Genomic DNA, 22,796 nt, shown 5'->3' with positions numbered 1-22,796 from the left:
GTGCAGGGAAAATACTGACAGCTTTATTTTTACACTGCAATATACATCTCACTCCTCACTCACTCCAAATGCTGTGCCGCACACAGTAGTTATTAATGGACACAATTGTGTTCATTCACACAGAACGGCCACGGGCCGGCCGCCCAGTTGCAGCCGGATCCCACCACTGGAAGGGACGGCTGCCGGGCTGTGGCCATCCCCAACATTGAAAACTTCTGAGTGCGGCACAGCTTCTTGGCTCTGCGGGGTTTCGCCGCCTGGCAGGAGCCGGAGCGTGTGAAATAGCCCCAACTCTGCTATCCTGACAGCAAGATTTGTATTTCTACCTTATGTTTTTATTTCTGACTTCTGCGTAAAGTGTTTACATTACTTTTTTTTCCAATATGTCTATAATTAAGCCTTTACATTTATGAAAATGTTTTTCTTAAATTTCATGCGCCTTTTACGGTCCTCTGCACAGAACATTTGACAATTGTCTCATTCTACCAATAAAATATTTGTTAAAAAAATATATATATATATTTTCTTACATTCTGAGGATTTTTGTGTTTCAATTTTCTATATAATCAATTTGATGTCAACAAATGTGTGTCTAGTCTATATAGGCCTACTGTATCTATATTTTCTATTTCTTTAATACAGACAATCTAGATTTTCAACAGTAGCAATTGAAAATGTAATTACATTACTGTTCTGTTTTATACTTTACCTAAAGCTTAGTAACTCTAATTAGTGCATTACTGTAGCTACTCTCTTAAGAGGCTTATGTTGCTGACGAGCTCAATTTACTGCGTAGGGTTCACCTGTTCTTTGTTAACAAATACGAACGTCACAAAACAGCATGATGCAGTTTGCAAACTAGTACAGACTAGTCACAGACTGACATATTTTTAGATGTTCTATATTTATTGATGTGTATTGCTAATAAAAGCTGTTAAAACTGTAAATTGCACATTTTCGCTACATGTGTCTTTTCAAGTTCTTTTAAAAAAACACCTAATTTAACAGCTGACATTAACAACTTCACTGATGGAATGAACAAGGCCATGTTTCTCTGCAAGAAATGTTACAAGTTTGGGCAAAGTTACCATAGCTTGTGAAAGGTTACTCATCTTCATCTTAAATGCTCTACTCTATAATGCATAGGTGAAGTAATTGTGGTTATCGATTCAGTTACTATTCCAACTATTACCTCAGAGGAATAGCCATTATTTGGTCCCGAAAATTGCAAGCACTGGTCACGAGTTGAGTAAAAATGGAGTCTCCTCTCCAGTCTCTACCATGTACCAACTATGGAATGCAGCAGTCTTCTAAAACCATAGCGATGTAAGCAAATGTGTATGCCATTGCATGGTTCAGTTTGCACATGTGCAGTAAGGGTTTGCTAGAGAATGAACATGTTCAGTAGTAAACTGTGGGCCCCTTTTGAATAAGGCCCATAACCTTCTAATGACATTGCTACATATTCATGATATGACTCAAGCCAATTTCTTGCTTGCAAACATTATTTTAAACCCATATGCAGAGGCGTAGCTAGGGCGGAGCCGGCGGAGCACCAGCTCCGGGCGCAGACATGTCATCTGGCGCCGGAGCTCTGCCACCGGCACTCCCGCCCTGCTCGCCCGCTCGCTCCCCCGGCATCAGTCTGCACTCTGCAGTTACTTAAAACCCGGCGGCATACGGTGCCATGACGTCATGGCGCCATATGCCTGCCTCCAGCGTCCCAAACCGGCACATGCGCGATGTGAGAGCGCTCGCCGGGTTTTAAATTTCCCCACTGATTGATGCCGGGCAGCCGTCCACGGCCAGTCTGTAGTATCATCCCCGCAGCAAATCCGCCCATCTGTGTGTGGCTGCCAGGTCATACTCTGTGTGCCGCTGCTGCCGTGTCTCTCATCTACTGTATGTGTGCAGGCAGCAGCCGCTCAGGACAAGGAGACAGCTGTCTCATGTCTGTACTTTGCACTGCGCACGGACGGCCCATTTAAACACTTGGTACAGTGTTGCTGGGCGGCGGGATATAATGACGCTGTACTGCACTTTGCAGTGTGGGTCCTTCCCTTCTGCCACCACCGAGGAGCTTCAGGCTAGCAGCAGGAGAAAAACAGCTCGCCCGCAGCTCCATTGCTGTCCCTAAAAGCTGTCACTGTGGCTGTGGTGAGTCCTTCCTGGTCCTGGCTGGCAACTTCACCATACATTTTTATTTATACTGATTTTATATGTATACTTATATATATATATATATATATATATATATATATATATATATATATATATATATATATAAATTTGCAGTGCACATGGGTGACCGGGCCATGTTGTGATTATACACTGAGAGCAGCCTGTGGGGTCCTGTTATTATTATTATTACGCGAAACATGCCCTTGCTCCAGGCACCGTGGAACCAAGCTACACCACTGCCCATGTGTCATCGTTCCACTCCTCTGCCCCCTCCCCCCAACACAAACACACACGAACATTGAATCTCTTGCCCAATCCTGTCACTTGTAGTTCTGCAACATTACTCGAATCGGACCATTTCTATCCTAGGATAACACTAAAACTATTGACACTCATCATTCCTCATATCAACAGCAAATGTCTCCTAACAGACTGCATGAGCAATCTCAATGCAACAGCTAGACTTATCTCTTTCTCTCACCGCTCCACTTCTGCCTCCGCCTCTGCCAAGCCTTACTCCTTAACAAGAAGTAATTTGTTTTCTAATGGTGCTCAATTTAAACAATATGTATGCATACTATTACTCACACAGGTTCGAGTTGTATAAAGCAAATCACGGTATCTTTTCATTAAAAAAAAAGGGGAGGAAAGGATCCTACACAGATTTCTGGGACACCACCAATTAAAAAAAAATTAGTTTTAATTTTCAAAAACAAGCAGAGAGGGAAACCTTCTCCACATAAAGAGGGGTCCTGTTCTAAATATGTAGCACAAGTCCAATATATGAAAAGATACAAAGGAGAAAATGAAAAATCCCCCCCCCCCAAAAAAAAAAAAATAATAATTCAAATAATATTCCCCAAAAAATCTCAATAAAACGTCCAAAATACATCCGATAAATGTCGGCATAAAATATGGCTGCTCACACACACACACACACACACACACACACACACACACACACACACACACACACACACACACACACACACACACTGGTTCTACTGACGCGTTTCATTCCTATGGACCTTTATCAAGGCATTTTTAACACTTAAAACTATTTTTTTAAATTGGTGGTATACCAGATATTTGTGAAGGATCCTTTCCTCCCCTTTTTTTGATGAAAAGAAACCGTCTCACTCAAACCTGTGTGAGTGATGGTAAGCCATACCTAGTGTTTAGGTTGAACACCACTAGAAAACAAGTGACTTTTCATTAAGGGGTTAAAATATTAGAGAAAATTGACTAGAAAAGAAAACGCTATATGTGTGGACCTATATTCGTTCACTGTTAGTGGGGTAAGCAATCTTGTCTGTTTGCATATTGAAAAAAAGAAACCTTTATATGTTTTCCCATCCCTCATATAGAGATGAGCGAGGTACACTAGAAAGAGCACCCATCCAATCTCCCAATGAAAAGTTATATGTGTTGCTGAATACCCATTCAGTGTAAGTGGGGTATGCCATCTTTACTGGCTTCTTATGAAAGATAGCTTTTTATGTGCTTCCTTGTGCCTCATATAGACTTGAACGAGGTATGCGTAGCGATATACCATCAACTTATGAGCCTAAAATGTTTGTTCCCTGTAGAAAATCATAATTTAAGAGTCCAGTTATCCTGGGCTCCTATATTAGACTGAAGTGAACCAAATATCTTTATGGGGGCTCTCAATGCCATCAAAGATGCTTGCTGACAATTAGACCTCCTCATCAACTTATTCAAGATCTGTCAAGATTACGCTCTACTAGCTGCACTGATCTTTGTGGGGCCTTCAATCAAATTAGGATATGGTCTGACGATGAGTGGAAGATGGATTTCAACACTTGCAATGGACATTACCTATTCTGCCACAGATGCACGTGAAGGAAGTCTCTGATAGTTGTGAGTGGCAACCCTTATGCAAACAGTGGAAGATAGTGAACTCGCTATGTTAAATTCCCCTAGCAACACCAGTTGCATGTAAGGATCCAGTGAGGAGGATACAATGGTAATGCTTTAGGTATTTTATTGCTGTACCTTGAAATGATGCACAGATATACCTTGAGGGATGATACATAGAGGTCAAAGCAAAATCCTTTCTGCAGCTCAGGAAACCATGTCTGCTACACATGAGGCTGACACAGGAACTGGAAATGAGCTTACAGAACAGGAGTAGTCACATGACACATACATATGGTAATTACATTAACTTACAGAGGTAAATATAACATTGGCCAGTAGATGGCAGCAAAGGATAACAAATACATAAGAACTCAATAAATCATATAGCATCCATACAAAATGGTGGATTCAACTTGAGAAACCCTAACTAGGGCAGCACATTACCACTATGCACCACTATGTGTAAAATTATAAAATAACCTGTGCACCAAACAAGATGTTGCATTTGGTTCGATATTTGAATCTTCTTTATAGATAAGACAGTGCTAGAGTATAAAGTAGGCTTCCTGTGAAGTTATGTTCCTGTTCCTGTTTTCCTATGTTCTGAATCCTGTCTACCATGATATGTTCCCAATTGTGTCTATGTGCTTCATTCTTGGAACCTGCCTTCCTCTTCTATGTTCCTTGTCCATGCAGCATGCCATCCATTGTCCTATACTTAGGACCTTATTCTAGTTGACTCGCAAGGCTGCAAATCTTGCAGCCTTGCAAGTCCCCCAGATGACACCTGTTGCCCTATGGCCACCCCCCCCCCCCTCACACACCACGATCCTCCGCAGGGCTGTGAATGGATGATTTGCATATTCATCCATTCACAACCTTGGGAGCGGGGGAGAAATCATTTGATTCTTGGTGACCATGATTTCTTTAGTGCTCGCAGATCTAAGACCCCTCTGTGATGTCTTAGATCTCCGAGCACTGTGCGTGAATCTGTGGACATTAGCTGCCCACCCCTCGCACCCACATCACCGGACCATTACTATGGGAACGCACAGCATTCCATGGGCATTGACCCCCGCTGCCATCCCACACCCCCCCCGCCCACACTGCTAGGTGTGAGCAGACACTAAAAATCTGTCCTCTGTGCAAATGTGTGTGGGACTGATTAAATCAGAATAACCCCCTTAATTCCTACCAGACCTTACTAAATGTTTCACCTTACCGTAAGCCATGGGTCCTCAAACTGTGGCCCTCCAGATGTTGTGAAACTAAAAATCCCAGCATGCCTTGCCACAGTTTGGCTATAAGGGAGTGTTAAAACTGTGGCAAGGCATGCTGGGATTTGTAGCTTCACAACATCTGGAGGGCCGCAGTTTGAGGACCCATGCCGTAAGCAATACAGATACCAATGCTCTCAGGAAAGTAATGTCTCTAGATTTTCTAGTCAGGAACTAAGATCTAGTCTGTAGAAAGAAGTATGCTCCTTTAATACCTTCATGTCTACAAACCCTCCATTTAGTAGGACCCATGCTTGCAATGTTCTTAAAGCCTTCTAGTACCTATTTGGGCACTTACTTATTGCCACAAGAGCAGCTATTAGATCAAGTTAAACCTATAAAATTTCATAATGCCTTATTATGGAGTTACTACAGGTACAGTATGTACAAATCCATAGGCAAAAGTGAGTCAAACTGACCCTCTCTCACTCTACATACAAAAGTATTTCACTTTATCTTCAATGGATACTCAAAGCAAAATTGTCAGACCCATTAGGCTATAATATAATTTCATAAAATACCTATATTTTCTTTAGTAATCTTGTACTGTAAAGGTCATTCTGGTCTGTGCACACCGATCAGAATTCGCAATGGTGAGTGATGTTTATGGGCTGCACATGCGAATATATGCTTATGTGCATGTGCAGCCCATCTTTGCAAGCGAACGCAGTGACTTGTGTAGATCAGTGTATGTGTGTGTGTGTGTGTGTGGGGGGGGGGTGGTTGGCCACAGACTGATCTCCCATGAAAATGTGCAAGTGACACGGGTGTAGGGGGTGGGCAGCTGACCTCAGCAGATGTCAGCTGCATGCCCGCTTCCTGTACAGGCCCTTGCAGATCCAAGACAACCATAATCACCCCCTGTGTGTACTATTGGTTCGCTCTTTTTCTTCTGCTCCCTCTTTTCAGGATCCAGTTTCCTAGATATTTTTATCAAAAATCAAATTAAACATAATTATATTAGTGCTAAATGTTAATTGGAAGTAAATCTTTAACGTATTGTCAGTAGCTATATTCATTACTATAGAAAAAAAATTATCAATTTTTCAATGAATATAAATGTTCTTCCTCATTATACTATGTGCCTGCTTAAGAGATAGCTGTACATTTTTTTGTGTAAGATACTGTATGCTATGGTCCCTGCACACAATGGCAGAACTAACACCGGTGCATGCAGTGCATCGCACTGGGGCCTGTGGCAATAAAAAGGGTCCTTCAGCCCAGTCCTTAAAAGAGGAGTACTGTAGGTTGCCACATTCTGGCCAGAGCAGGAAAACAGGAGGTGGTATCTGGCCAAAAAGGAGAAGGTGAAAGGCCCCTCCCCTTTCTCAGAGTGGAAATTCAGTTTTATGGGGACCTGCTTTTTCCCCCCAACAGAACTCACAGTTCTGCTACTGCCCCTGAACTGAGGAAGACTGCAGTTACTGCAGTCACTTACATGAGTAGACATACATCTAGAACAGGCATGTCCAACGTTGGCCCTCCAGATGTTTTGAAACTAAACATCCCAGCATGCTTTGCAATAGTTTTAGCATTCTCTAATAGCAAAACTGTGGCAAAGCATGCTGGGATGTGTAGTTTCAAAACATCTGGAGGGCCAACGTTGGACATGCCTGATCTAGAACAAAGCAAGCACATAACACCTACAAAGAAAACAGTCACATGTGAGTGTGCTGGCGCAGGGACAGCCGCTGTGCTTTGTCTCCGTGCAATTGCTTTACCTTTTTTTAAATTCAGATTCAATGCAGTCAAGCAAATGTTGTACTTCCTTTTATACTGTACCAATTCCCTGATGTAACAATCACACTTGTCAAGTCATACCTTAATTAGCTATTGACTATTATAGGCCTGGGCCTAATATATACAGTATTCATGCAATGAAGCTGTCCTCTACCCACAACAGGAATGCCCATAGCTCCTAAACCTTTAATTACATTAACACAAGGGCTGATACTTTTATTAGAGAACATTCCAAATCATTGCAGAGTATTAAGTTTGACATTCCCAATCTGGGAAATAGGAGCAGCCTATGAGAGAGAGACGGTTATATACAAATTACCTCAGCGTCTGTGTTTCATAATAATAACACTGTGTCACTGATTCTTAGGGGGGTATTCAATGTCAGGGGCACGGCTGTCGAGCTAGCGCGACAGCCGTGCCCCTGTCCCGTTCTCGGTTAGCTCGCCTGGAGCTCGGCAGTCGGGATTCAATGTCCCGGACGCCGAGCGGCGAGAAGGGGGCGTGGCCGCGAGTTGCGGCCGGGAAGTGACGAGCTGCAGCCGGCAGCTCGTCACTTCCCGGCTGTTCTCGGCAGAACGAACCCGACAGCTAGAGATGTCGGGTTCGTTCTGTAGTGAAACCCTGTTCAATGCTGTCGGGGAAGACAGCATTGAATAGGGCCCATCGAGCATCTCCTCCACGGGAGATGCTCGACGGAGATTGCATACCCCAACATACAAGGGGCCCACCACTTTCCAGATAAGCAATGGTTTTCCACTGGCCCAAATCACCCAACCATTTCTACTGTCCAGTGATGAGCCGTTGTTATGGCCTTCTGAAATTGGACCTGGGGATGGATTTGGATGCATGGTCACAGGCATCTGGAAGGATGACTGGAGAAGCAAATGTTTCTACAGTGCCAAAGGCCTGACTTTGTGCTATTTCCAACTGTCTCACCCATCACCCCATGTCCATCTCTGTCAATCGCTGGCTTCCATCAACACTGTCCCACCCCTCACTCTATGCTTGTCCCTCACTGTCACCTCTGCCTCCCCATCAGTCCCTGCTCCTCCCTGTCATTCTCTGCCTTCCTCCATGACTCATTGTCCCTCTACTCACCCTCTGCCTTTCCCTGTCCCCCTTTCAACCATGTCAATCACTGTCTATCTCTGTCACCATCTGCCTCCCCATTTCCTCCCTGTCACCCCATCCACCTTTGCCTCCCACTGTCCCTCTCTGCTTCTCTCTGTTGTCCTGCTTCCTCATCAGTCCCTGTTCCTCCCTGTCATCCTCTACCTCCATCCATCACTCCTTGTCCCTCCCCTCACCATCTGTACTCCCTTGCCACGCAAGTCAGTTCCTATCCCTCCCTGTAACCCTATATCTTCTCCTGACATCCCATCCCCATTTGCCTCCCACTGTCACCCCTACCTACCTTTATCACCCTCTGCCACCCCCTGTCCCTCCCTTTTATACCCTGCCTTCTTTTGTTTCTCACTGGCACTCGCCTTCGGCCTGCCCGTTCCTGTTGCCTTTGGCCACCCCTGTTACCCTTTGCCTTTCCTTATACTATCTGCCCTTCCTGGTCAACCTCTGCCTTCCCCTGTTGCCCTCTGCCATCCTGTCCCTCCCTGTTACCACCTGTCATCCTATGCAATAGGGAGAGGATGACAGAGGGGCCCAAAACATAATTTTGCCCTACGGACCAAACACTCAACAGTTCACGCCACTAGCTACACAACACAACTCTTACATCTGTTATCTGTGGGTTACCAGGGCACCCACAGACTTTATACCTGGCTATCTGGTGGACAATGTAACTGGGCATAACTGGTAGATACACTAAAACTGTGTATATCTGGAAACACACTATAACATTATTTGTCCAGTCTTTCTAGTTGGAACAAAATTTTTGTAATGTATGAGAACCAATAACAAGTGACCACTGCACTGCCTCTTTTTTCTAGTTTGATTGTATGACTAGACCTACCACAGCCACAGCCACAGCCATCTTTATTTTTAGCGTGGGATCACTACTGCACAAATCTGGTTCCTGTGTTATTTCACGATTGCTCCAGCATATCCACTACCAGGTCATCCTATATAAATGTTCCAGTTCACCAAACATAGCCAGATCACAATTAATTACTCCCTGGTTTCTAATCTGCAGCTAATTTTCAGTATCCAACTGAGGGGTAGATTTATTAAGCTCGGTGAAGTTATAAAGGGCCTTATTCTAGTTCACTCTTTCTGACAAAATCCTTCTTAGAAGGACAAAACCATGTGCACTGCAGCGGGGCAGATGTAAAATGTGCAGAGAGCATTAGATTTGGGTGAGTTATTTTGTTTCTGTGCAGGGTAAATACTGACTGCTTTATTTTTACACTGCAATATAGATCTCACTTTGAAGTAAAACCCCACCCAAATCTAATTATCTCTGCACAAGTAACATCTGCCCCCCTGCAGTGTACATGGTTTTGTCCATCTAAGAAGGATTTTGTCAAAAAGAGTGAACTAGAATAAGGTCCATAGTGAGGACATTTGATTTGATCATCTGAAGAAGTGGGCAGGACCAGTGAAAGTTGGTATGGGCAGTACAGTATGTTGCTGTATGCTTTCTCTGATACTTAGAATGCTTGGAAAGCCTACAGTGTATTATTGCATTAGGGGTCTGTTGTACTAAGGGTTTCTCATTGGGCACTCTATACCTTTCCATTAACCCCTTGAGTGGTGTTTTTTTCTGAGGCATACCTACCCGGGCAGGTTTTTCCTGCTCCACATATACCCACCACAGACAGGGCAGACTACTCCCTCCCCCCTGCCCCTCCACTCTGGCTATCGTTCCCCTGCTGCTGCCCCGCCGCCATTCACAGCAGTGACCAGGCGGCAGGCTTGGGGATGTTTGGGACGGCTCAGGGGGTACTCGGGCGCCCAAACCCTCAAGCAGCCCCGAACTTTCCAGAGCAGGGCTTGCGGCCGGACGCATGCTCAATGCAGCAAATGGTGGCGGGGGTAGCGGCAGGTGAGCTCCGGAGGGGTGGGGAGGAGCGACAGTAGGGGGGAGTGACACTGGATGCCCTGAGAGGTGAGGCACCACTGGCACACACCTGCATATGGTAGTATGCCCGGAAATTTTCTGGGACAGTCCGCTGCGGCAGCGGGCATACCACTGAAAAAAGTTAATGTATATCCCATGATGACCTTTTTAATTTAAGTTCCATCATTACATCAAAATTGCATCTAGACAAGTTTATTACATGCATTAGAAACATAGGCAGCTGCCTTCATTATAGCTGAGTTTATTGCTTGGTATTCAGCTTCTGCTCCGTGAATGCATGATTATTCATTTTATGTCTTTAATAGAGGTGCTGACTATGGATTTCACTGCCCCCGTCGGTTCACACAAGGTCTCAATTTACTGATACAGGATTTCTTTCATTTTTAGCATCCTCAATGCAGTCTCCAAATTAGCTGTGTTGGCAATTTTTCAGCACGGTTCAGTTCCATGTTTCAAACATCTCCAAGCTTTATAGCTGTGCATGCACACACAGGGAAAACCGTTATTTAAAACACATTTTTAAGTGGTTCTAATCCAAAATCTATTATAATGCAGAGTAGAGTATATTGTTTACTGTATCTTAAATGCCAAAACAGGTATATCGCATCAAATCATATGTAGCATTAATATGTATAAATATGTATTATTATTATTATTATTATTATTACTATTATTTTGCTGCCATATCTATCATCTACAGTATCATCTCTCTATGTATCTTGGTTTGCTAGAAATTCCCTATTATGGAGTTAACAGAATGATAGAACATCACGTATAAGTGAAGCAGTCAGATTTATTGTCACCCACAAAATACGAGTGCAAAACAAGCTAATATATTAATATGCTGATGACACTGTTAAATGATTGATGGTAAAATGGGAATGTGAAGAGTAACAATGTCCAGATACAGTACAGTTGGCACTAATGAGTATAGATGGCTGTAATGCAGTGCGCTTGTGCAGTCCTGGATATTACTGGTGAAAATAAATGAACAGGAGTATAATAATGGTGTAGTCTCTGATAATACTGCAGATAACAATGATGCAGTATACTTACATAGAATTCTTTCTTCACCACAGAAGAGAGAAGCATGGTTGCGAATAGAGGGTGTGGCCGGTGGGAAGGTGACCATGTGACCTGCATGGGGGGTGTGGTCAAATAACGTCATAGTGGCTCCCTGCACTACACAGTGCCATGACAGTGAGAAACCATGTTGCTATGCAAGAGGAACAAATACATTTCCACTTATCTACTATACTTCATGTGAACTCATATTCGTCAAATTTTCTTTGAAGTTTCAGGGCATGTACCTGTGATCTAGTACTTCTCTTGATTTGAAGAACCTGTACCCTGGTAAGACCCTTAATATATTTGAATGTCTTGATAGCATGTCCCCATTCCCTTCCTCAAACTATATACAGTATAAAGGTAATTTAGTCTTTCTGGGGTCATTTTTTGTGCTGTAGTCCACGCACCATTTTATTTGTCCTTCTTTGTAAACTCTCTAATGTATTAATATCCTTTTAGAGCTCATCATTTATGCAATGTGTATGCATGGGCATATGCCTTGTGGTAAGCTGCAGTGCATGTTGTGCTGTTACTAGTCACAGCTGGCATTCGCTCCATAGAAGTATGTGTGTGCTTATGTATGTGCATGCCATAGATGTGGGCACACTAGATGCACCATCCATGCCATGATGCATTTGCATTGAAGGATGGATGAGTCTGGCTACACTTGTATGGCCTCTGGACATGGACAAAGTATTCTATATAGGGCCAAACTAATGACCTTTGCCAGTGGTTCCCAACCCTGCTCCTCAAGTACCCCCAACAAAGCACATATTCAAGGTCTCCACACAGAATCACAAGTGAAATAATTAGCTGCACCTGTTGATCTTTTAAATTGTGTCTGTATAATGAGTGCACCTGCCAGGTGACCTGGAATATGGGAACAACTGACCTTTACAGTGGTATTATCTGTATATCCCAAAATCGAAATATTCCAAAAACCGTAGGTTTTAAGAATATTTAATTTTTGGGGTTTTCTCTTCCCCTGCACCTTGTTTCATACGCATCTCATCGCCTGATGTTGATGGCAGCCATCGGAGTCGTCTTCAGCAGCATCCCCATTGAATCCTTGAGACCGGGGATGGTGCTGAAGATGACTTTGATGGCTGCCATGGACACCAGGGGACACCATGGATGTTGGGGGACTGCCAGGGGACCAGGTAAGCATGTTAAAAAAAAAAATTCAGAAATGCGTAGTAATTCCTTATCCAAAATGCTCGTGGTCCCGAGCATTTCGAATAAGGGATATTCAACTTGTACTTATTTCATGCTGCTACTGATTCCTCTCCCTATGCAACCAAGTATGTAACTTTCCTTCCTCATTGCTTTGCTACATTGCTTACCTGCCTTTAAGTCACCTGAAATAGTGACTCCTGGATCTCTTTCCTCCTCAGTAGTTTCCATTATAATTCCCTTGTTACTGAGACTCTAATGCAATAGTTTGCATTTTTGACATTTCTCTAGTCTACCTAGATTCTTAGTCATTTGTTTTACCCACACTGGCATGTTGACCCTTTTTGTATACTTATGTGTCATCTACAAAAAGTCATATTTTCCCTTTATACCATCTGCAATGTCAACAACAACAAAGACGTTAAAAAAAAGTCCAAAAGTACAGATCCCAGCTGAGCCATTCAAGCCATTCACAGTGTTCCTACAGTATGCTCACATGATTCCCACAACCATTCTATTGCTAGAGCGCTCTATATAATCTGCTCCTGGTCTCTGTTCCTGTTCTCTGAGCTCCAGGTTTTGATACTGTTGCTGCATTGTTTCACCAGCTTCTGATAAAGTTACTGCATTGTTTCATCACTATAGCTTCTCATGCAGTTAGTGTCTATGGGCAGTATTCAATGTAAAATATCGCCGTGTGCAGCGAATCCTGTTTAGGATTCGCTGCACACTCGCTGTGTTCCCGGAGGGCTGGCTGACACTCGCTCTCCCAGTATTCAACGTTGCAGGGGCGAGTTGCCCCTCACGGCGAATCTTAACCCCTGCAGCGGACGCTCCTCCGCTGCAGGGAGCCGCGGGATGGTGGCAGGCAGGGAGATTGAAGTCTCCCTGCCTGCCCCAGAACGTATGTGGAGGGGAGGAGGGCTTCCCGGGACCCAGGCAGCACAAGCTGCCCCCCCCCCCCCCAGAGCCAGCAGGGGACCGGGTATAGTCACTGCTCCCAATCATGCATATGTAATGATCGGGTGCAGTGAATATATGAATATCTAATGAGCGGCTCTTGGCTCCCGGCCCCCTGCTGGCTGCTCTGTGTAAGAAAAAATATATATTTTTTTAAAATTAAAATATATATTCATCTGCTGTAAGCACATGAATAAAGATAGCATGCCATTTCACAGAATAAAATTCCTGATTTTTTGACACCAAAATTAAAACAAAAAACCTTTTATTTAAAAAGTTCACATTCCACTTCTCCATGAAAAGATGGAGAATTGCTACACGGAGAGGCACGGCGAAAGTCACTCAGAAAGACGACGAGAAGTGCACATTGAATAGGGTTGCTCGCTTTTTGAGAGCAAAAGTCTCCGTCCAATGCAGGAAAAGCACAAACTCGCCATAAAACACAGCGGATTTTTCTCATTGAATCCCAGCTGAGCCATTCCAGCCATTGAAGAACATGCAGGCAAAACCCATGTTCAATATAAATAGGACTAACCTGAAAATAACCTGGTTGGTGTATGCTACAGTAGGTTACAGAATATGCTAGGCTTTCGCAATAGGCATTCAAGTGCATTAACGAACAGTAGACTGACCACAACTTACAAACCAAGGCCATTGTCTGAAAATTGGCTTGCCAATTTGCATGTTGTATGGCATGTTGTCAACGTAGGGCTCCAAGATTGCTCACCCTATGCAATGAGAGGTGCAGTATTGCTGAGGCCTATTGTGCTACACACAAAGAGATAAAAGGTGCAGATTCACTACTGAAACTATATGTTTTGCAATACATTTATAGTTTTTTTGCTAATGGTCTTGGCCAGGGTATGGGCTTATCTACTATGTTTAGGTCACCTCATTGGGTAAGTTGGTAACATTCTAAGGGTTTAAGTCTAGGTCCTGCGACCCCACAAAACCAGCCCAGCCAAACCACACCAAGACATCAAACTGTGGAGCAAGTGAAGTGTTTAAGAGTGTTAAGATTTATAAGAGCAGCTACTGCATGTGTTAGGAGTGTTATCGAGGTGAAATATAATGGTGTGATAAACATATACAGATGTAGATATGCTCATCATGGCTGTGCCGGCTAATGTATCTTCAATGAGTCATGGGTGTGACTTCGGCGCACGCGCACAACTGGTGCATTTCACCATGCGTGTTGTAGGTTTGACTTGTTGTAAGATAGCTGTAGCTTGCTACATCTGTATTAAACCAAACAATAGGAGTGCTATACCATGCTAAAATAAGTGTTATATTGTAGTGCCCTGAAGCAGCTAAGACGTGGCACTTCAGGAAGGCCACATGCCCCCAAAACAAATCACACCACAACTGACAAGTAGGGATCCTAGCATTTTCAGACAGATTAAATAATGCCCAATTAATGCACAAAACAACTCTATTAATTGCAACATTTATTGTATTACAATTCTAATTAGTGCATCTTTTTTCTCATTGTGTGTGGTTTTAGATGTCATATACCTTTTTCCTTGATAATAAGAGGGGAATTTTTCTTAATTATTGTCAAACATTGTTTAGGTTAAAGATGTGAGGGTTCAATTCTTTGAATACCGAAACAACCGGAAGTTTCCAAATCCAAGTGAATATGGGTTGTGATTTGGGGTTTTCCACCAGGCTCAGATTCTAAAACAAGGCAAAACGTAATATTCCCAGCATCAGATCTCACATGTTTTGGATTCGATCTTAGTCTCTCCTGTGTTATTTAGGTGCCATTTTACCATACCTCCCAACTTTTGTAGCTCAGCAGTCGGAGCCGGAGGCGCGTCAAAATTTTCGGGGGGGGCCCTAATTTGGGGGCGTGGTCTATACTCGCGGCTCCCCCGCGAGGCCACGCCCCCATTTTGCCGCTATGGGGGCATGACCCAGAGGCTCTGTGAGCCTCTAGCCATGCCCCCAGCCCCCTGGCTGCGGGAATAGACGCTGTGCGCATGCGCACAGCGTCTATTCCCCGCTGTTTAGCAGCTGACAGGGGGGACTCCCAACAGCCCCCCCACACCGCGGGACACTGCCGCCCGCGGGTGGGACAGCGGGACAGGCCCTGACAATCGGGACTGTCCCGATAAAATCGGGACTGTTGGGAGGTATGATTTTACAACTGACTGCCAGAGAGCACATTGGTGCTTCAACTGGCCACAGTGCAGAGCTCCTACTACAGGGCAGCATTAACCTTTTACTGGTGCACACTACTACTCTCACTTCCCACAGTATAGCCCACAGCTCCTAACACAGGGCAGCATTAACCTTTTACTGGTGCACACTGCTATTCTCACTTCCCACAGTACAGCCCACAGCTCCTAACACAGGGCAGCATTAACCTTTTACTGGTGCACACTTCTATTCTCACTTCCCACAGTACAGCCCACAGCTCCTACTACAGGGCAGCATTAACCTTTTACTGGTGCACACTGCTATTCTCACTTCCCACAGTACAGCCCACAGCTCCTAACACAGGGCAGCATTCACCTTTTACTGGTGCACACTGCTACTCTCACTTCCCACAGTACAGCCCACAGCTCCTACTACAGGGCAGCATTAACCTTTTACTGGTGCACACTTCTACTCTCACTTCCCACAGTACAGCCCACAGCTCCTAACACAGGGCAGCATTAACCTTTTACTGGTGCACACTGCTATTCTCACTTCCCACAGTACAGCCCACAGCTCCTAACACAGGGCAGCATTAACCTTTTACTGGTGCACACTTCTATTCTCACTTCCCACAGTACAGCCCACAGCTCCTAACACAGGGCAGCATTAACCTTTTACTGGTGCACACTGATATTCTCACTTCCCACAGTACAGCCCACAGCTCCTAACACAGGGCAGCATTCATCTTTTACTGGTGCACACTGCTACTCTCACTTCCCACAGTACAGCCCACAGCTCCTACTACAGGGCAGCATTAACCTTTTACTGGTGCACACTGCTACTCTCACTTCACACAGTACAGCCCACAGCTCCTAACACAGGGCAGCATTAACCTTTTACTGGTGCATACTGCTATTCTCACTTCCCACAGTACAGCCCACAGCTCCGAATGCAAGACAGCATTATCCCTTTACTGGTGCTCTAATGGCCCACAGTGCAGTCCAGAGCTAATAATATAGGCAGCATTAACCCTTTATTGGTGCATACTGGTGCTGTAACTGCCCATGTGGTGATTATTTTCCCACTTGCACATGCACAAAACACTGGGCTAAGGGCCACCACACTGACACAGAGAGGTAAGTAATGAAGGTATGGGTGCAACATGTGTGTGGGCCCTTATGGATCACACATGACACACTGCATCCATTAAAGATATGCAACTGATGTGGTAGTGTTATGGGCCATACACACAGGGCGATTAAAGCCCCATTTCTAATCGATCTGACTGTGTATGGGCTACGGCGATGCACGGTCACGCGTCGCTATTGCCTGATTAGATATATATTGCATGCAGTATATATCTAGTGATCCCCAGTGTTCTCTTTCCAGAGAACACTGGCTGTGACAGATCGCGCAGCACACATCGTTGGTGCATCCCTGTGTTCTGAGCGATCTGTGCTGAGTGATCTGTGCTGAGTGATCTGTGCTTATCTACATCGCTAGTAAGGACAGGTGCTCAGCCACCCCTCATGTGCCGGGCATTAGTCCTGGCTGACAGTTTAGCATTAATACTTTCAGCACAAGAGTTAAGACTTACTGGATCTTAGTGGATCATATACTGTATACTGGTTAATATATTTTACTTTTTTTTTTACTAAGATTCATTCTACTGTTGCACATCAAATTACTATAAAGACAGATTACATATTTTGTTTGTTTTATTTAAACATATATTTGTATATCTGCATGATAATTAACATTTACATGTGTTTGCTTCAAACGACCTTTTCTGAAATCTATAGTTTGTCAATAATTTGGCCTACAGAGATAAAGCCAATGTGCTTTGCTTCCTAGTATAACAAGATTATGCTTTTTAACTTTCAGCAAAGTGCCACTATTTATTTTAATTTACTTCAGCCAATGCCCAGAAGCACACCTGATTCATGATCTTTATATTCACAGTACAATTAGGCAATCTGCACTCCGCTTATTCTGTTTGTTCAGTGTAAGTTTGTATTTCTTTTGTTTAATAATTATTATTTACACTGTAATGCAATAACATAGTTGAATAAAATGAGATATGGATAAAATAACTGTTTACTTACAAGAAGAAATATAATCAATCAATTATGAAACAACATCTTGTTCATACTTGCCTACTTGTGGAAACCAGTTTCAGGAAGATTCTACAACATGCACACCACTGAAGAAGCATGTAATGCTTCGCTTCAAGCGTTTATCTAGCTTCAACTTTCACCCCCCCCCCCCCCAAGCATCCTGCTCCAGACACCTTTCAGCACCCCCTTCCAAAGCACTGCTCCTCCAGGCTCTGCTCAAGCACTAGATCCATCAGCACCCATCCCCAAAGCACTGCTCATTCATGCTCCATTCAGTGGCTTCCAAGCTGTTTAAACTTTCTCCTTGGTCCGCAAGCAGTCAGAGCTACCTACAATAAGGAAGTCCATGGTAGTGACTAGTCCCCTGGATGGATGGTGACCACGCAATTTTTTTTTGGGGGGGGGGGGGCAAAAAAAAGGACATGGCCTTGAGAAAAAGGGGTCGTAACCTGCCCTGTTTTCCTTATTCTGTGGGTGTGGCAAGCACATCAAGCTCATGTGCCCCTCCCACCCACCCCCCAATGGAGCAGCTGGGCAGTACATGAAAGCAGCTTAGTCTCAATTTATGGGCCCATAAGCAGATTTAGGAGTCTTGCGGCCCATAGGCGCAACTTTATAAATATTGTCTTTGTGCCTCCCCCTCATAAAACCATAAAATAGTTGCCTCCTTATAGTATAGAACATAATGTTCCTCCCCTTCCCTACATTATAAAGAATAATGTCCCTCCCCCTCCCCATAGTATAGCATGTAATGAGCCTCTCCTCCTTTAGTGAGAATTGGAACCCCATGCTGCCTTTAGATCCCATTCATTGACACATTCCAGGTGTGCTTCTCCCTCATGTGCCTAGTGGGAAATACAACGTCCAAATGTATCACATAATAATGTCTCCCATTGCCCCCATATGCTCCAGTGTCACTTCGGGACTTATTTTCTACCGAAACAATCTAATAATAAGTGTTTTCTCATTCTTCTACCTTTATTTTAGATTCACTTAAAGTTATCACCGAGCTTTTGGAGTAGACTTCATAAAAATCTCCATGCCCTAAAATTAAAATCATCTCTACATGCTGATCACATTTCCCTTACGTTTGATTGAAAATGTGATCAGCCGAGATCAGCCCAGATTTAACACACTACAATTGTTACATATTTTCAGACAAAGCTCCAAAATAAAGCTGCTGAATTCTCATAAGGTGTTATTAGACAATTTGATCCATTTACTGTGCTCCTGCTTTGCCCTTTCTGACATCAGTCAGCCAGAGCAGAGCCTAGAGATGGCTTCTGTCATCAGCATATGTGTGTGATAGGACACGGGCTGCATACAAAAATAATTTAAATGGCTATATTACAAAATAAACTAAATAAAAACATTGATCACAGATAGATGCAGACAGATATACATATGATAACAGAACTTGCAAGCTCTTAAACATGGCAAACTTTTTTACAGTGTCGAATACTGTATGTTATTTGCCTAAATAAAGAATAATTTGTTGTGGCTAATGATAAGCTCAGTCGTAGTTTTTGATTTGTAGAGAATGTGCGACTCAAGTCAAAGGTTTCCATGCCCTGTAACAATTACTAAAATTCATCTTAATTTAATATGTGTTAATGGTGCTTTTGCTTCTTAATCAAATTTGTTTCAGATTAATGGACTGTGCTACTGAAAAGCTATAATTAAAAATACATTTCAATTGGGTTTATGAAAACTATAGACATTATTTGTATGAAATGTCCAATTAAAAGATTTTATTAAGTCCCATTTTATATGGTGATTGTTGTTTTAGCAACATTTCTTTATTTTTGCTAAATGTTTACCAAAATATGTTACTGTGCTTATCAAACTGTAAAACAGAACACATTTTTTAAATCACAGAGGGGAAAAAGTAGAGTTTGATGGAGTTTGTATCTACTTCCAAAATGTCTACCAGTAAAGGCTCATTTTGTTAATCACAATGGTCATAAAAGTGATGTGCGGCAAATCAGCATGGCTAGCATGTGTGCCTCCTTTACTTCATGCGGCAACAGAATCAAATGCACCTGGGCAGCAACATAAGGTGGAATCACAGTAATTGTAAATTAAATGGTAAAAGAAAAACCCACGCAGGGCCCGATTCAGGCCTGCATGATAGGCTGCGTATATTTGGAGCAGTGGCGTAACTATAGTCCCGCAGCCCCCGCGGTGGAGGGGAGGCGCTAGGCAGGTGTGGGCGCCTGGGGGGTCTGCGGGACTATAGTTACCACCTGGTCCCGGCTCCCGACTCCTGCCCTCCCCCTCCTTACCCCATTGCTAACCCGACACGCAGATCTGTGTCGGGTGATGGGCGGTCCCCGGCTCCGGCTGCAGTGCTAATATAATAAGAGACACTCGGAAAATGGCTGCCCCCATAATGCTGTATGGGGGCAGCCATTTTCCGAGTGTCTGTTATTATATTAGCACTGCAGCCGGAGCTGGGGACCGCCCGTCACCCGACACAGATCTGCGTGTCGGGTTAGAGGCAGAAGCGCCGGCGGCAATGGGGACGGGTAAGGAGGGGGTTAATATTTCGGGGGGGGGGGGGCGAAATGTCCGGCGGGGGGGCGCAAAAAAAGTAGTTACGCCTCTGATTTGGAGGCTAGTGAGCAGGTTAATGCAGCCCCAGCAAACGCACCCCCCCCCCTGCCTGCCGAATCCCCTCGCTGCACTGCAAGCGGATATATACGCTCACACATCCACTCGCATGCACTCGCACAGAAGAAAAAACGTTTGGTGGTTGCTCATCATCAGATTACTTTTTCTTTGTTCACAGCAGAAAAGTAGCCCAGGACTTACTTTCCTGCTGAACGCTGAACTCCGAATTGGGGGTGGGCATTGACATCATCCACCCACCAGAAGGAGGCAGGGAAATACCTGCATTCCCCGCCTAGTGTTTCTATGGGCGCGCCCACTGTTTTTGTGGGCATGCCCATGAAACGCCGGTAGTCCACTCCGGAATGCCCCCTGCCTGTCAATCAGGTAGTAAGCACCCCGGCAAAGGAAACATTGCCAGAAGGCACTCGCTGTGGGGGTGTACACATGCACATTAACATCTATGTGGATGCGCAGTCCCCCACCATAGGAGATGGAGCAGAATTTGCTGCTCAACAAGCAGATCTGAATTGGCCCCACAATACATACATTTTAAAGCATACGATCAAGCAGCGCTATTAGTATCTAATAATACCAACTATTAGATTGCTCCTAGTGAGTTCATATATATGAACACAGAAGATGGTTTTCAAAATACATACGTTACAAGCTTACAGAACATACATGAAACCCAACAAATAATTTTAGTACCAAAATATGATGAGCTCAAAAAACATAAATACATGAAAAACTGAAGCCAATGCAAGGCAAGCCAATTACTGTTTCTTGGCCCCAGGGGATGCTACTAAGGTCAGACCCATTTCCTACCTGTCAGGCCACTTGTGAGGATGAGGCATGCTCTGGCAGTCCAGTGGTATGCTGTTCGCACGGCCGTAGTAGTCATAGCAGTTGGGGCTGGGCCCTCTGCATGCAATGCTCCTGCCAGCTCAGTAACATGGACATCACCATCTTGCATAGTTTCAGCTAACCAGTCTCTGACCAATTCCATACAGCCTGATGCTTCCAGCCAATCCTGTGTCACCCAGGGATATAAAGCTTCCTGCTCTCCAGCTTTTTGTGGTGGGTTTTGAAGCTGTGCTCCTCCAGGTAATCAGATATTGCATTCTATGAGTTTCTCTATTTCCTACCTGCAAAACCATCTGCATTTCCTAAGCATCATCCAATGTCATCATTCCGGATCCAACCAGGTCAGAACTCCAGTATAATTACTTCAGATCAAACCCAGTCAGATCTCCAGTGTCATCAATCTGGGTCAAACGCGGTCAGCATAAGCAATTTTTCAATTAGCTTAAATAGTCAATAACTAAGGGTGTGCACTGGGCAGTTTTCAGGTTTTGTGTTTTAGTTTTGGATCCGGATAGGTTTTGGCAAAAGCACTCTTTCGGGTTTTGATTTTGGATCTGTATTTAAAAAAAAAATAGCTAACATCACTGAAAATGTTTTTATTTTATTTGTTCCTACACTATTATTAACCTCAATAACATTCACTTTCACTGATTTCCAGTCTATTCGGAACACTTAACACCTCACAAAATAGTTTTTAGACCAATAGGTTGCACAAGGTAGCTGGATGACTATGCTATGTGACACAAGTGGGTGGCACAAACACATGGTCCATTTAGGAGTGGCACTGAAGTGGCAGACAGGATGGAAATTTTAAAAACTAGGCCCCAAAGAACACACACTGCAAAAAAAAGAGGTGCAAAATGGAACACTCCAACCCACCCTTATATTGCGTAAATACAGAGCTGGCCCTAGGCATAGGCATACTAGGACATTGCCTAGGGTGTCAGCCTATGCCTAGGGGTGGCACTGCAGCCTCCTTTACCATTTTTGAACAGTAATGGCTGCGGCGGTCGGATGGGGGGGTGGCTTCACTTACTAGAAGGACGGGCGGCGGGGTGGACAGTGAAGGCCGGCGGTCGGATGGGCATCAAGGATTCTGCGGCGGCTGGGCGCGTCGCTGCAGTATTGGATGTAATTCAGCATAGTCACTGCTGGGGGAGCATCACATGGTTTCCCTGCTCCCCCAGCGGCACTACACTAATTGCGTACATGGGGAGGACAGTCATGGCGGCCGCGATGCGGGAAGCCGAGTGCCGGAGGCACCGGGGACATCCTGGATTGTAAGTATAATGCACACTACACACTCATACAACACGCACTAACACAATCATATCCCCACTATCCACATCATACCCCCAGTGTCCACGTGGGCATGGAGTTAATTTTAGAAAGTGTGGCATGCGCAGCGAGCCACCAAGCCCGAAGTGCGGTGAGTGCAGCAAGCCCCGTGAGGGGACGCATATCCGCTGTGCTCGCCACACTTTCAGCGTACTTTGGGCTAAGGCTAGACACAGCTGTGTATTCAGTTGCACAAATGGCACAGCAAACGTGTGCCGGATAGTATGTCTGTAGATGTTGGATTATACAGTACATACACTTTAGGTATTGCTGCTAAACTTTGTATATGTTTTGAATAGTCTTTTTTTGCATGATTTTTTGGGATATGCAGGGTATTTTGGAACTGTATACTGTAAATATAACAAATCGACATGCTCTCCATAGAAAATAAGGAGCAATCTATTC

Source organism: Crinia signifera, chromosome 5 (assembly GCF_055691185.1).
Source record: "Crinia signifera chromosome 5, ASM5569118v1, whole genome shotgun sequence".
Classification (NCBI taxonomy): domain Eukaryota; kingdom Metazoa; phylum Chordata; class Amphibia; order Anura; family Myobatrachidae; genus Crinia; species Crinia signifera.
Note: the sequence above shows the minus strand (reverse complement) of the source record.